Source organism: Eschrichtius robustus, chromosome 3 (assembly GCF_028021215.1).
Source record: "Eschrichtius robustus isolate mEscRob2 chromosome 3, mEscRob2.pri, whole genome shotgun sequence".
Taxonomy (NCBI): domain Eukaryota; kingdom Metazoa; phylum Chordata; class Mammalia; order Artiodactyla; family Eschrichtiidae; genus Eschrichtius; species Eschrichtius robustus.
The window spans coordinates 92,767,978-92,781,999 of NC_090826.1; positions in this window are offsets into that span (position 1 = coordinate 92,767,978).

Here is a 14,022-nt window from a genome sequence, read left to right on the forward strand (position 1 = left end):
TCTTGGTTATTAAGTAGTGTACTGTTTAGCCTCCATGTGTTTTTACAGATTTTTTCCTGTAATTGATATCTTGTCTCATAGTGTTGTGGTCGGAAAAGATACTTGATACGATTTCAATTTTCTTAAATTTGCCAAGGCTTGATTCGTGACCCAAGATATGATCTATCCTGCAGAATGTTCCATGAGCACTTGAGAAGAAAGTGTATTCTGTTGTTTTTGGATGGAATGTCCTATAAATATCAATTTAGTCCATCTTGTTTAATGTATCATTTAAAGCGTGTGTTTCCTTATTTATTTTCATTTTGGATGATCTGTCCATTGGTGAAAGTGGGGTGTTAAAGTCCCCTACTATGATTGTGTTACTGTCAATTTCTCCTTTTATGGCTGTTAGCATTTGACTTATGTATTGAGGTGCTCCTATTTTGGGTGCATAAATATTTACAATTGTTATATCTTCCTCTTGGATTGATCCCATGATCATTATGTAGTGTCCTTCTTTGTCTGTTGCAATAGTCTTTGTTTTATAGTCTATTTTGTCTGATATGAGAATTGCTACTCCAGCTTTCTTTTGATTTCCATTTGCATGGAATATCTTTTTCCATCTCCTCAATTTCATTCTGTATGTGTCCCTAGATCTGAAGTGGGTCTCCTGTATACAGCATATGTATGGGTCTTGTTTTTGTATACATTCAGCCAGTCTATGTCTTTTGGTTGCAGCATTTAATCCATTTACATTTAAGGTAATTATCGATATGTATGTTCCTATTACCATTTTCTTAATTGTTTTGGGTGTGTTATTGTAGGTCTTTATGTTCTCTTGTGTTTCCTGCCTAGAGAAGTTCCTTTAGCGTTTGTTGTAAAGCTGGTTTGGTAGTGCTGTATTCTCTTAACTTTTGCTTGCCTGTAAAGGTTTTAATTTCTCCATCAACTCTGAATGAGATCCTTGCTGGGTAGAGTAATCTTGGTTGTAGGTTTTTTCCCTTTCATCACTTTAAATATGTCCTGCCACTCCCTTCTGGCTTGCAGAGTTTCTGCTGAAAGATCAGCTGTTCACCTTATGGGGATTCCCTTGTATGTTATTTTTGGTTTTTCCCTTGTTGCTTTTAATATTTTTTCTTTGTATTTAATTTTTGATAGTTTGATTAATATGTGTCTTGGTTTGTTTCTCCTTCGATTTATCCTGTATGGGACTCTCTGTGCATCCTGGACTTGATTAACTATTTCCTTTCCCATATTAGGTAAGTTTTCAACTATAATCTCTTCAAATATTTTCTCAGTCCCTTTCTTTTTCTCTTCTTCTTCTGGGACCCCAATAATTAGAATGTTGGTGCATTTAATGTTATCCAGAGTTCTCTGAGACTGTCCTCAATTCTTTTCATTCTTTTCTTCTTTATTCTGCTCTGCAGTAGTTATTTCCACTATTTTATCTTCCAGGTCACTTATCCATTCTTCTGCCTCAGTTATTCTGCTATTAATCCCCTCTAGAGAATTTTTAATTTTATTTATTGTGTTGTTCATCATTGTTTATTTGCTCTTTAGTTCTTCTAGGTCCTTGCTAAACGTTTCTTGTATTTTCTCCATTCTGTTTCCAAGATATTGGATCATCTTTACAATCATTATTCTGAATTCTTTTTCAGCTAGACTGCCTATTTCCTCTTCATTTTTTAGGTCTGGTGGGTTTTTACCTTGCTCCTTCTTCTGCTGTGTTTTTCTCTGTCTTCTAATTTTGCTTAACTTACTGTGTTTGGGATCTCCTTTTCGCAGGCTGCAGGTTCTTAGTTCCCGTTGTTTTTGGTGTCTGCCCGCAGTGGGTAAGTTGGTTCAGTGCGTTGTGTAGACTTCCTGGTGGAGCGGACTAGTGCCTGTGTTCTGGTGGATGAGGCTGGATCTTGTCTTTCTGGTGGGCAGGTCCACGTCTGGTGGTGTATTTTAGGGTGTCTGTGACCTTATTTTGATTTTAGGCAGCCTCTCTGCTAATGGGTGGGGTTGTGTTCCTGTCTTGCTAGTTGTGTGGCATAGGATGTCCAGCACTGTAGCTTGCTGGTCGTTTAGTGGAGCTGGGTGTTGACGTTGAGCTGAAGATCTCCAGGAGATTTCCACCGTTTGATATTGCGTGGAGCTGGGAGGTCTCTGGTGGACCAATGTCCTGAACTTGGCTCTCCCACCTCAGAGGCACAGCCCTGATGCCTGGCCAGAGCACAAAGAGCCTGTTATCCCCACGGCTCAGAATAAAAGGGAACAAAAAAGAAAGAAAGAAAGAAAAATATAAAATAAATTAAAATTAAATTAAATTAAATTAAAAAGTTATTAAAATAAAAATGAAAAATAATTATTAAAAAAATTTAAAACGTAATAAAAAAAAGAAAGAAAGAAGAGAGCAACCAAACCAAAGAATAAATCCACCAATGATAACAAGTGCTAAAAACTATACTAAAAAAAGAAAAGAAAAAAAAAAACAAACGGACAGATAGAAACCTAGGACAAATGGTAAAAGGAAAGCTATACAGACAAAATCACACACAGAAGCATACACATACACACTCAGAAAAAGAGAAAAGGAAAAAAATATATATATATCATTGCTCCCAAAGTCCACCTCCTCAATTTGGGATGATTTGTTGTCTATTCAGGTATTCCACAGATGCAGGGTACATCATGTTGATTGTGGAGATTTAATCCGCTGCTCCTGAGGCTTCTGGGAGAGATTTCCCTTTCTCTTCTTTGTTCGCACAGCTCCTGGGGTTCAGCTTTGGATTCGGCCCCGCCTCTGCATGTAGGTCGCCTGAGGGCATCTGTTCTTAGCTCAGGCAGGACGGGGTTAAAGGAGTGGCTGATTAGGGGGCTCTGGCTCACTCAGGCTGGGGGGTGGAGGGGTACGGAATGTGGGGCGAGCCTGTGGTGGCAGAGGCCTGCGTGACGTTGCAGCAGCCTGAGGCGCGCCGTGCGTTCTCCTGGGGAAGTTGTCCCTGGATCACGGGACCCTGGCAGTGGCGGGCTGCACACGCTCCCGGGAGGGGAGGTGTGGAGAGTGACCTGTGCTCACACACAGGCTTCTTCGTTGCTGCAGCAGCAGCCTTAGCATCTCATGCCCGTCCCTGGGGTCCACGCTGATAGCCGCAGCTCACGCCCGTCTCTGGAGCTCCTTTAAGTGGCACTCTTAATCCCCTCTCCTCGCGCACCATGAAACAAAGAGGCAAGAAAAAGTCTCTTGCCTCTTCGGCAGCTCCAGACCTTTTCCCGGACTCCCTCCCTGCTAGCTGTGGCGCACTAGCCTCCTTCAGGCTGTGTTCACACCGCCAACCCCAGTCCTCTCCCTGGGATCTGACCAAAGCCTCCTCAGCTCCCAATCCCCACCCATCCCGGCGGGTGAGCAGACAAGCCTCTTGGGCTGGTGAGTGCTGGTCAGCACCGATCCTCTGTGCGGGAATCTCTCCGCTTTGCCCTCTGCACCCCTGTGGCTGCGCTCTCCTCCATGGCTCTGAAGCTTCCCGCCTCTGCCATCCACAGTCTCCGCCCAGGAAGGGGTTTCCTAGTGTGTGGAAACCTTTCCTCCTTCACAGCTCCATCCCAATGGTGCAGGTCCCATCCTATTCTTTTGTCTCTGTTTTTTCTTTTTTCTTTTGCCCTACCCAGGTACATGGGGAGTTTCTTGCCTTTTGGGAGGTCTGAGGTCTTCTGCCAGCGTTCAGTAGGTGTTCTGTAGGGGTTGTTCCACATGTAGATGTATTTCTGATGTATTTGTGGGGAGGAAGGTGATCTCCACGTCTTATTCTTCCACCATCTTGAATCCCCTCTATCATACTTGATTGATCACAAATAGTTTATGCAATTGATCAGTCCCTCATAATAGAAAGACTTTTTATTTTAATTGAAGTATAGTTTATTTACAATATTGTGTAAGTTTCAGGTGTGCAGCATAGTGATTCAATATTTTTGCAGATTATATTCCATTATAGGTTTTTACAAGATAATGGGAATAATTCCTTTTGCTATATAGTATATCCTTGTTGCTTATCTATTTTATACATAGTAGTTGTATCCATTAATCCCATACTCCTAATTTTCCCCTCCCCACCTTCCCTCTCCCCTTTGGTAACCACTAGTTTGTTTTCTATTTATTTATTTATTTTTGGCAGAGCCATGTGGCTTGTGCGGTCTTACTTCCCTGGAAACGCGGAGTCTTAACCACTATACTGCCATGGAAGTTCCACAAGTTTGTTTTCTATATCTGTGAGTCTGTTTGAAAGAATTTCATTAATGCCTTCCTGGACATCACACTAACATTGTAATTTTGATACCTTATTTGACAATCCACTCCATCATATTTTCTGAATCTTCTGTAATTTCCTGAACTAAAATACTGGAGTATTTTATGTCTCATTCCTTTAACCTCTGATTTTTTCTGTCTACAATGATAGGATTTTAGGCACATTTTCCTGAAACAACTATCAAGATCTTTACATAGCATAGAATGGTGAGGGAGGAATCATAAGTGTTTACATGAGTCAAATATGGCATTAATACATTACTCTTGATTAGTACCTTGGGAGGAACTCTTGACTGGGATGAGAAGGTATAGTTGCTATCATGTCATGACTTGTTTGACCAGAAATTAAATGATAGCCTAAACATTTTAACAAATGCAAAATGTGATGACAACCAAGAAACAGATAGTATCATCTACAGCAAGGGAAACTAATGGAAGGGGACCAGGAAGAACTTAAATTTACCCCAGTTATGAAATCAGTAGACCCTTTGTTGACTAAATAAGCCTTTAGTTTACAGACGAAAATAATTCCTGACCTGTTTGATAATCTCTAGAATTGACCATGATATTTAAAAGGAAGGATATATGATATTTTGCACATGTTGCTCTGTTTCTATATTAGAAATTTATCATTATAAAAATATGTTCACAGTGAAATAGTTGAATAAACTATCTTCAGTTTAATAATAATCAAATGTATCATAATTATTCATTAAGGAAATAACATTGATTTGTTTACACCTTTAGTTTGAACCATGGAGGGTTTCTGAATAAATTGATATTGTGGTATGCTAATTTAATTAACATATTTATAGCTACTCATTAAACCTATAATCCTATCTGATATTAAAATTTTAAATTCTATTTGATAGTACAACAGCCAAACTAAACCAGTGACACATGTACTAGATGATATTCACATATTTGACACATTCTTACTAGCATACTTATAGTTATGGATGTCTCCATTCAGAACTTCATTCAGAAACACTGCAAAATATGCCACAATTTCAATACCCTAGCAACTAATATTAAAAAATAATAAAGATTGAAGTTTAAATTACAATATAAATGGACATCTTTCACTATGACATTGCCCATCAATTTTGCATTTCCTTTCTTTTTTAAATTAATTTTTAAATATTTATTTATTTATTTATTAGTTTTGGCTGCATTGGGTCTTCGTTGCTGTGCATGGGCTTTCTCTAGTTGTGGCGAGCAGGGGCTACTCTTCATTGTGGTGCACGGGCTTCTCATGCAGTGGCTTCTCTTGTTGTGGAGCATGGGCTTTAGGCTTGCGGGCTTCAGTAGCTGTGGCATGCGGGCTCAGTAGTTGTGGCTTGCAGGCTCTAGAGTGCAGGCTCAGTAGTTGTTGTGCATGGGCTTAGTTGCTCCATGGCATGTGGGATCTTCCTGGACCAGGGGTTGAACCCGTGTCCCCTGCATTCGCAGGTGGATTCTTAACCACTGCACCACCGGGGAAGTCTCTTTAATTAATTTTTATTGGAGTATAGTTGCTTTGCAATGTTGTGTTAGTTTCTGCTGTACAGCAAAGTGAATCAGTTACACATATACATATATCCACTCTTTTTTAGATTTCCTTCCCATTTAAGTCACCACTGAGCACCGAGTAGAGTTCCTTGTTCTATACAATAGGTTCTCATTAGCATTTCTTTTCAATATGCTTTCTCTAGGTAATCTGGTCAACACAGCTTAAAATGGACACATTACCTGATAGTATGCATTTTTAATACAACATTCAAATAAGTAAATTAATTTTTGAAAAACTTTACCTTTTTCCCTCTATTACATACCTAAAATAAATTGATACCATAAGTGTTGCTTATTCTTTCAAAAAGTAAATTAGCATCTGCTGATGTTAAAATGATACATCAGCAACTCAAACAATAAATTGAAGATTCGAAATCATGTAGTTAGTATTTATGCATAAAAGTAATTACATTAATTGATCTAAATGCCAAGGTATCTTCTGTCTTAGCTTTTATTTAAGTATTAACTCAAAAACACTTTTCTTATAAGCCAGAATAAATTTGTGAAGTATCATTAATACCCTGAAAGTATTATTTTAGTACTACTTAAAATTTTTAATTGCTCCAAAGCCAAATGTTTAAGATAAAAATCACACCACATGTGAAGCCTAAATTACAAATAAGAAGTGAGAAATTATACAGGAAAATTCTGGATAATAAAATAGTTTTCTCAATTTTTCATAACATTTATGTGATTTTTTAATGAATTATCTGAATAATATCATTCATTTTCTAGTCCCTTGCAGGTTTACATAAATCAGTTGCAGGATACTACTTTAACAATATAGTACAATGAATATAATATTTTTAATAATTACACAGCATTTTACTGAGTATGTAAATCTTTGGTATATTTGTTATAGAGTAATACTATCTAATATTTACCAAGACCATACTATGTGCTAGGCATGCTTCTAAACCCTTTGCAAATTAATTTAATCCTCAAAGCAACACAATGAGGTAGGTACTATTTTTATTCAATTTTATAATTTAGGAAACTGAGAAGAACATCAATAAATATAAGTTGATTCTGAATTTGTTGGAATAATGATTTTGTTGTCATGTGTCTGACCACGTACATAGGTATGGTTGAAAAGCTGTGTGTTTTCTTTTTTTAAAAAATATATTTACTGATTTTATTTATTTATTTTTGGCTGTGTTGGGTCTTTGTTGCTGCACACAGGCTTTCTCTAGTTGCGGAGAGTGGGGTCTACTCTTCGTTGCGGTGCGTGGGCTTCTCGTTGTGGTGGCTTCTCTTTTTGCAGAGCGTGGGCTCTAGGCACGTGGGCTTCAGTAGTTGTGGTTCACGGGCTCTAGAGTGCAGGCTCAGTAGTTGTGGCTCATGGGGCCTAGCTGCTCTGCAGTATGTGGGATCTTCCTGGACCAGGGATCGAACACGTCCCCTGCAGTGGCAGGCAGATTCTTAACCACTGCGCCACCAGGGAAGTCCGAGCTATGTGTTTTCAATAGTCATTCTTTCACACATGATTTCATAAAGACCACCATCTTCTGATTTATGCCTAAAAGTGTTATTTATAACTAAAATGCCATTTGTAAATTGATGGCTGTGACCCAATTTTTTTCATTTATAGAAACACAACATTTTTGATCAAAAGTGTGACTTTTTTCTTATATTTCCAATTTAAATCTCCATGATTATATTCCCCAGAAATCATTATGATATCTACTATCATGCTAGTATTTTTATGTAATCATATATATCTACCATTGCATCTTTCTGGCAACAATAACTTTGTATAAGTAGACTAATTTTTTGGATGCTGTAATTGGTGATTATAGAAGTTAATGAAATGTTCATATCATGGACAATATTAGTGACGTTGATAAAAAGTCTCAAAAAAATTGGATGTAAGATTTACATAGCTACCCTACTCATACAGAAGCATTAATATAATTATTATTAATTATATATTGTATTATGTTAGCTATATATTTCCAGCTTTTTAACTGGTTATCTTGGGATAACTCTCTCTTTAGAATGATGTTTAAAGTTGTATTACTATATGCGTTTTTATCATGTAGCAAAAGGATACTTCTTTTCTGTGATTTTGAAGATTTTTTTAACCTAGGAATGGGTGCTCAATATTACTAAATTCTTCTTCTTATTATTATTTTATAGAAGTATAGTTGATTCACAATGTTGTGTTAGTTTCTGGTGTACAGCAAAGTGATTCAGTTTTATATAACATAACTGAATTATATATATGTATAATACATATATATAATTCAGTTATATATATATATATCTCCTTTCTTGTATCCTTTTCCATTATGCTTTATTATAGGATATTGAACATAGTTCCCTGAGCTATTCATTAGGACCTTGTTGTTTATCTATTTTATATATAGTTGTTCGTACCCGCTAATCTCAAACTACTAATTTATCCTTTCCCCACTCCCTTTCACCTTTGTAACCATAAGTTTATGTTGTATGTCTGTGAGTCTGTTTCTGTTTTGTAAATAAGTTCACTTGTATCATATTTTAGATTCCACGTATAAGTGATATCATATGGTATTTGTCTTCCCCTGTCTGACTTATTTCACTTAGTATGATAATCTCTAGGTCCATCCATGTTGCTGCAAATGGCATTATTTCATTTTTTTTTTCCGCTGAGTAATATTCCATTGTATATATATACCACATCTTCTTTATCCATTCACCTGTCAATAAATATTTAGTTTGCTTCCATGTCTCTGGCTATTGTAAATAGTGCTCCTATGAACATTGGGGTGCATATATCTTTTCAAATTAGAGTTTTCTCTGAATATATGTCCAAGAGTGGGATTGCTAGATCATATGGCAATTCTATCAATATTTTTAGTTTTTTTAAGGAACCTCTATACTGTTTTCCATAGTGGCTGTACCAATTTACATTCCCACCAACAGTGTAAGAGGGTTGCCTTTTCTCCACACCCTCTCCAGCATTTATTATTTGTAGACGTTTTAATGATGGCCATTCTGACCATTGTGAGGTGACACCTCATTATACTTTTGATTTGCATTTCTCTAATGACTAGTGATGTTGAGCATCATTTCATGTGCCTATTGGCCATCTGTATGTCTTCCTTGGAGAAATGTCTATTTAGATCTTTTGTCCATATTTTGATTGTATTGTTTGTTTGTTTGTTATTGAGTTGTATGAGCTGTTTGTATATTTTGGAAATTAAACTCTTGTGGGTTGCATCATTTGCAAATATTTTCTCCCAGTCTGTAGGTTGTCTTTTCATTTTGTTTATGGTTTCCTTTGCTGTGCAAAAGTTTATAAGTTTGGTTAGGTCCCATTTGTTTATTTTGCATTTATTTCTATTGCCTTGGGAGACTGACCTAAGAAAACATTGCTACAGCTTATGTCAGAGAATGTTTTGCCTGTGTTGTCTTCTAGGAGTTTTATGGTGTCATGTCTTATATTTAAGTCTTTAAGTCATTGTGAGTTTATTTTTGTATACGGTATGATGGTGTGTTCTAACTTCATTGATTTACATGCTGCTGTCCACCTTTCCCAGCACCCCTTGTTGAAGAGACTGTCTTTTCTCTATTGTATATTCTTGCCACCTTTGTCAAATATTAATTGACTGCAGGTGTGTGGGCTTATTTTTGGGCTCTCTATTCTTTTCCATTGATTCATATGTTGGTTTTTGTGCCAATACCACCTTGTTTTAATTACTGTAGCTTTGTAGTATTGTCTGAAGTCTGGGAGGGTTATGCCTCCCAGCTTTGTTCTTTTTCCTCAGGATTGCTTTGGCAATTCTGGGTCTTTTATGGTTCCATATAAATTATAAGATTATTTGTTCTAGTTCCGTGAAAAATGATGTAGATAACTTGATAGGGGTTGAATTAAATCTGTAGATTGCTTTGGATAATACAGCCATTTTAGCAGTATTAATTCTTATAATCCAAGTCATTGCTTATTATTGAAATGACTAGATTTTCAAAATTTATTCTATTGTTGAGATTATATAATATTAATAATTGTCCTAATGTTAAACTTTTTTTCAGTTCAAGAATGATCAAATAATATTTTTTTAAATTTATGTATTTTGTTTTGATACATGTACCATGGTTATTAAGATATTAACGTTAGAGAAAATTGAATGATAAGGATGTTTGAACTCTGTAATATCTTTGCAACTTTTCTATAAATCCAGAATTATTTTTCAGGCATTTTTGAATAAGGCCCTACTTATTTAGGACAAGACTATTGTCTTGTAGGTATGAAGTCATTAACCAAAGAACTCTTTTTAATCAATCTATATCAGCTTTATGGCCATTATAATTCTCTGTCCATGACAGCATGCTTTTAAACCCATCTATTCAATGAAACAGTGACACTCACTTTAGTGAACCCACCTCTGAAAGCTAGCCAATCACTGTCTACCTCATTTTCTGAAAGTCACCTATTCAGTGGATTCACTTCAGTGAACATTATTCTAAAGGTGGTGTCATCAAACTCATGTATCTCTACCCAAAATAAGAGCTATTACATGCCACATTCTCAAGACTGATGCCAACTCACACCAACACAACCTCAAAGCAAAGGCTTTCCAAATACTTTATAAGAGAGCAGTATGCTTTGCTCAAGGATGTCATGCCTGACCAGCATAGCAATCTTTTATTTAAGGAAGCAATACATTCATCTTTTTGTTTTCAGATATTAAGTGGTGATTTCATAATTAAAGTCATTTGAAAAGATATATATAATTCACCTGGGCCTCATAATCTGTAATGGGAGAAGATATAAATATCCTAGACTGCCACTCTCTCATGTTTTGAGGCTACAAATTCTCCCACTTCTATTGACCCAAGAGAACCTATCTTCCTGACCCAAGAGTGGACTATTTCAACATTTTCAGTCATTGTTTGCAGTGATCAGTCTAAGGTCAGGGAATTTTTCCCAGCCTGGGCTGACCAGAGCCCTTCACTAATTGTTTTTTAATTGCTTTGTTTATACAAGTTTAATACAACTACAAAATCTTCCTCCAGTGATATCTTATCTGAGGACTACACAGTTGGTATGTATCTCCCACCCCTGTGGCCTCCAGTGAACCCTGTATGTCTTCAGTCATGTGTTTCTCCAAAAACTATGTTCAAATATTTAGGACTTGGATGACTTATACTACTCTAACAGCAAAACAAACAATCCTTTCAACTAGATATTCTAGCTAGTTTTAAATTATTACACTAAAATGCATGTATAAATATAGACCATTCCGAATCAGACTATATGTAAAAATTAATGGGAAAAAAATTGAAGAGCAATTCAAAAGGATGTGATGAGTACACTTTTAAAAAAGTTACAGTATATGAAGTATTTATTATAATAATAGAAATAATTTGCAAACTACCAACAAATTTCAATGGTAGTTCCCTTTCATTCTTTGTCACATGTCTCTTATGTCTACCATTTCTAAATGAACTTGTAGTCCTAAGAAAATAATGATAATTGCTTATGAGAAGTTGTTATCTTGTCAATGTATGTAGTAGGAGAGAACATCAATCACTTAGAGGTAGCACTGTCTATAAGCAGAAACTATAATTTAAGAATATGTTATCCACTCAGATCATTTCCAGGGTCCTTGTGGATCTCTGGAGATTTAATATATAACTATTTACAATCTTATAACAATTTAATAATTTATTTTGGTAAGTCAAACGCAACAATTTTTGTATGTGTAAAGCAGTTACTGAATTTGCAGATGATAAGATCCAAAGTTAAGCAATTCTGAACAAATTTCAAAATACAAATTTAAATGATCTTAGTGGCACTAACAGCTCCTGCTTTAAGTAGGACATTCTATAATAAAATTTTGCTATAAATTACAAGAATTCACAATTCAAAATGTAGCGAGCCATATGTTACACATAACTTATGGGTATGACATTCCCAGGGAGGCTATTGAGAAATGCAAGGTCTAAAACACTCATCCATTCATCTATTCAATGAATATTTATTGTAGATATGATAATAAATAAAATAATTACATAAATAACTGCTCTTCATGGAGCTTATACTCCATGAATGGGAAAAGGCAGAAATCAAGATATATAAGAAAATATATAGAAAGATGTAATGAGTGCTATGGAAAAAAATAAAGCCTGAAGTGTAACATAGAGGATTGAGTAAAAGCTGCAGCTTTTGATAGATTGTGTGTGCATGTGTTGTGTGTGGGTGGTGTTGTGTGTGTATGTTTATGTAATGCTTCCCTTTTAGTGCACATAGGGCTTCTTGAATCCCTAGAATGGTGCTTCTCATCGTTTCAGAAAAGTCTCATTCTAATCTTTGCCGTCTTCTTTCATTCTTGGATGCCACTTGTACTTACATTAAAGGTTAAAATATTTCCTACTTATGTCCTTTCTCTTCTTTTCTATATTTGTATATCTATATTCTTCTTTCAAAATATTTCTTCTGACAATTCTTCAGATCTTAATTCTCTATATTTCTTCTTTGTCTTAAATATAATTTGAGTTTATATCAAGATTTTTAGTTCTTTATATTCCATTTTATATTCTTTTGATCTATAAATCACCTGTTTTAGCTGCATGATTCAAATGCTTTGGGGGGATATTCTGAAAGTACTTATTTCTTTTGAGATAGATGCTAATATTTCTTCAGCAGACTTTGTTTCATTTGTTCAAGGACATCATATAGCTGCCATGATGGATGGGAAAGATAAAAATTATATTGTGAATTTGGCGCAATAGAAATAATTATAGACTTATACTTTAATATAAACTACTGTCCCAATAATTAGAGTATTCAGACTGCCATCTATATATTGTATTTAAGTTTTATTTCTCACACATATTTCAACTAACATATAATGAACAATTTTCCCATCGATTCAAGCATCTGACAACTTTGTTGCTTCATGGCATGGACCATGGAACCACTGGCTGGTACACGAACTCATTAAAAGAGGCAACAGTGTTAAGTATTTTTTGATAACCCCTTAACACAATAAAAGGTTAGCTGTCTAAGAGCAGATGTTGTACAATAAGCTTACAAGAGATACTGTAGAAAATCAGTAAGCAAGGCTAGTTAGTCACAATCTTATTGTATACATTATGTTTTAAGTTAAACTACTTAGGTGAGAATGGGGAGGATCTAAGTTTATATAAGAATGATGCAACTGTATCATACATTTCAGGAAAACAGAAAATGCATGTTCATTGATAAGTTGATAAAAGTCAAAAGAATAAATTTACATGTAACTTTAGAGTTCAAAAACATCCCATTACTCTGTTTCCTTTCCTGATTTTTCAAGGTGAAGGATACAATTTGAAAACGTGGGTTGGCATGCCAAGGTTGCATAACTACTTAGTGGCAAGGGAAGGGATACAACTCTGGATTATCAATTCCCAGTTTAAAGTGCTTTCCACTAGAACACAGTTTCACTCTTTGCCACAATTATAGTATAATATAATATAATAATTAATATAATTAATATAATATAATATAATAAATATAATAGTGCATCTACTTTTGTAAATTAAATTTTATTGGAACAGAATCACATTCACTTATTTACTATTGTATATGGCTGCTTTCATGCTATAACACCAGAGTTGTGTAGTTGCAAAGGAGACAATATGACCCCAAAATTCTGAGATATTTACTATTTGACCATTTACAGGAAAAGTTTGCCTATCCTTAATTTAGAGTGAAAGATGTGGTGGTTTGTTTAGTTTCCAACTCATGCAGACCAATAATTTCTCACATGTAATAAAAATGTATTACTAGAAACCAATCATGCATTTAAATGACACATCAATGTCAATAGCTATTATGTTTATAAATGCTTAATCTTAATCTCTGTACTTATTTACTATCAAAATGGATCCAAACAGTTCTTGGATCATACAAGTTCACTGAATACACTGAGTAGCATGTCTGTAGAGGTAAAAAAAAAGAAAAGAAATTAACTCTGGAGGAAAACTGCGGGGGTTTAAATCACAGCTCTACAACCTACTGCTGTTTATTTTTTCAAGTTACTTATCTCTTTGTTTCTCACAAACCATATCTGAAAAATGTGTATAGTCATAATAATAGTGGAATAATCATTCTTGTCTCAAAGGGTTCTTTCAAGCATCAAATTAGTTAAAATATAAAACACTTAGAAACTGCCTAGTGTGTATTTAAGCATTAAAGTCTTAGCTATTAGTATTAGTTCTTAATATATGAAGCA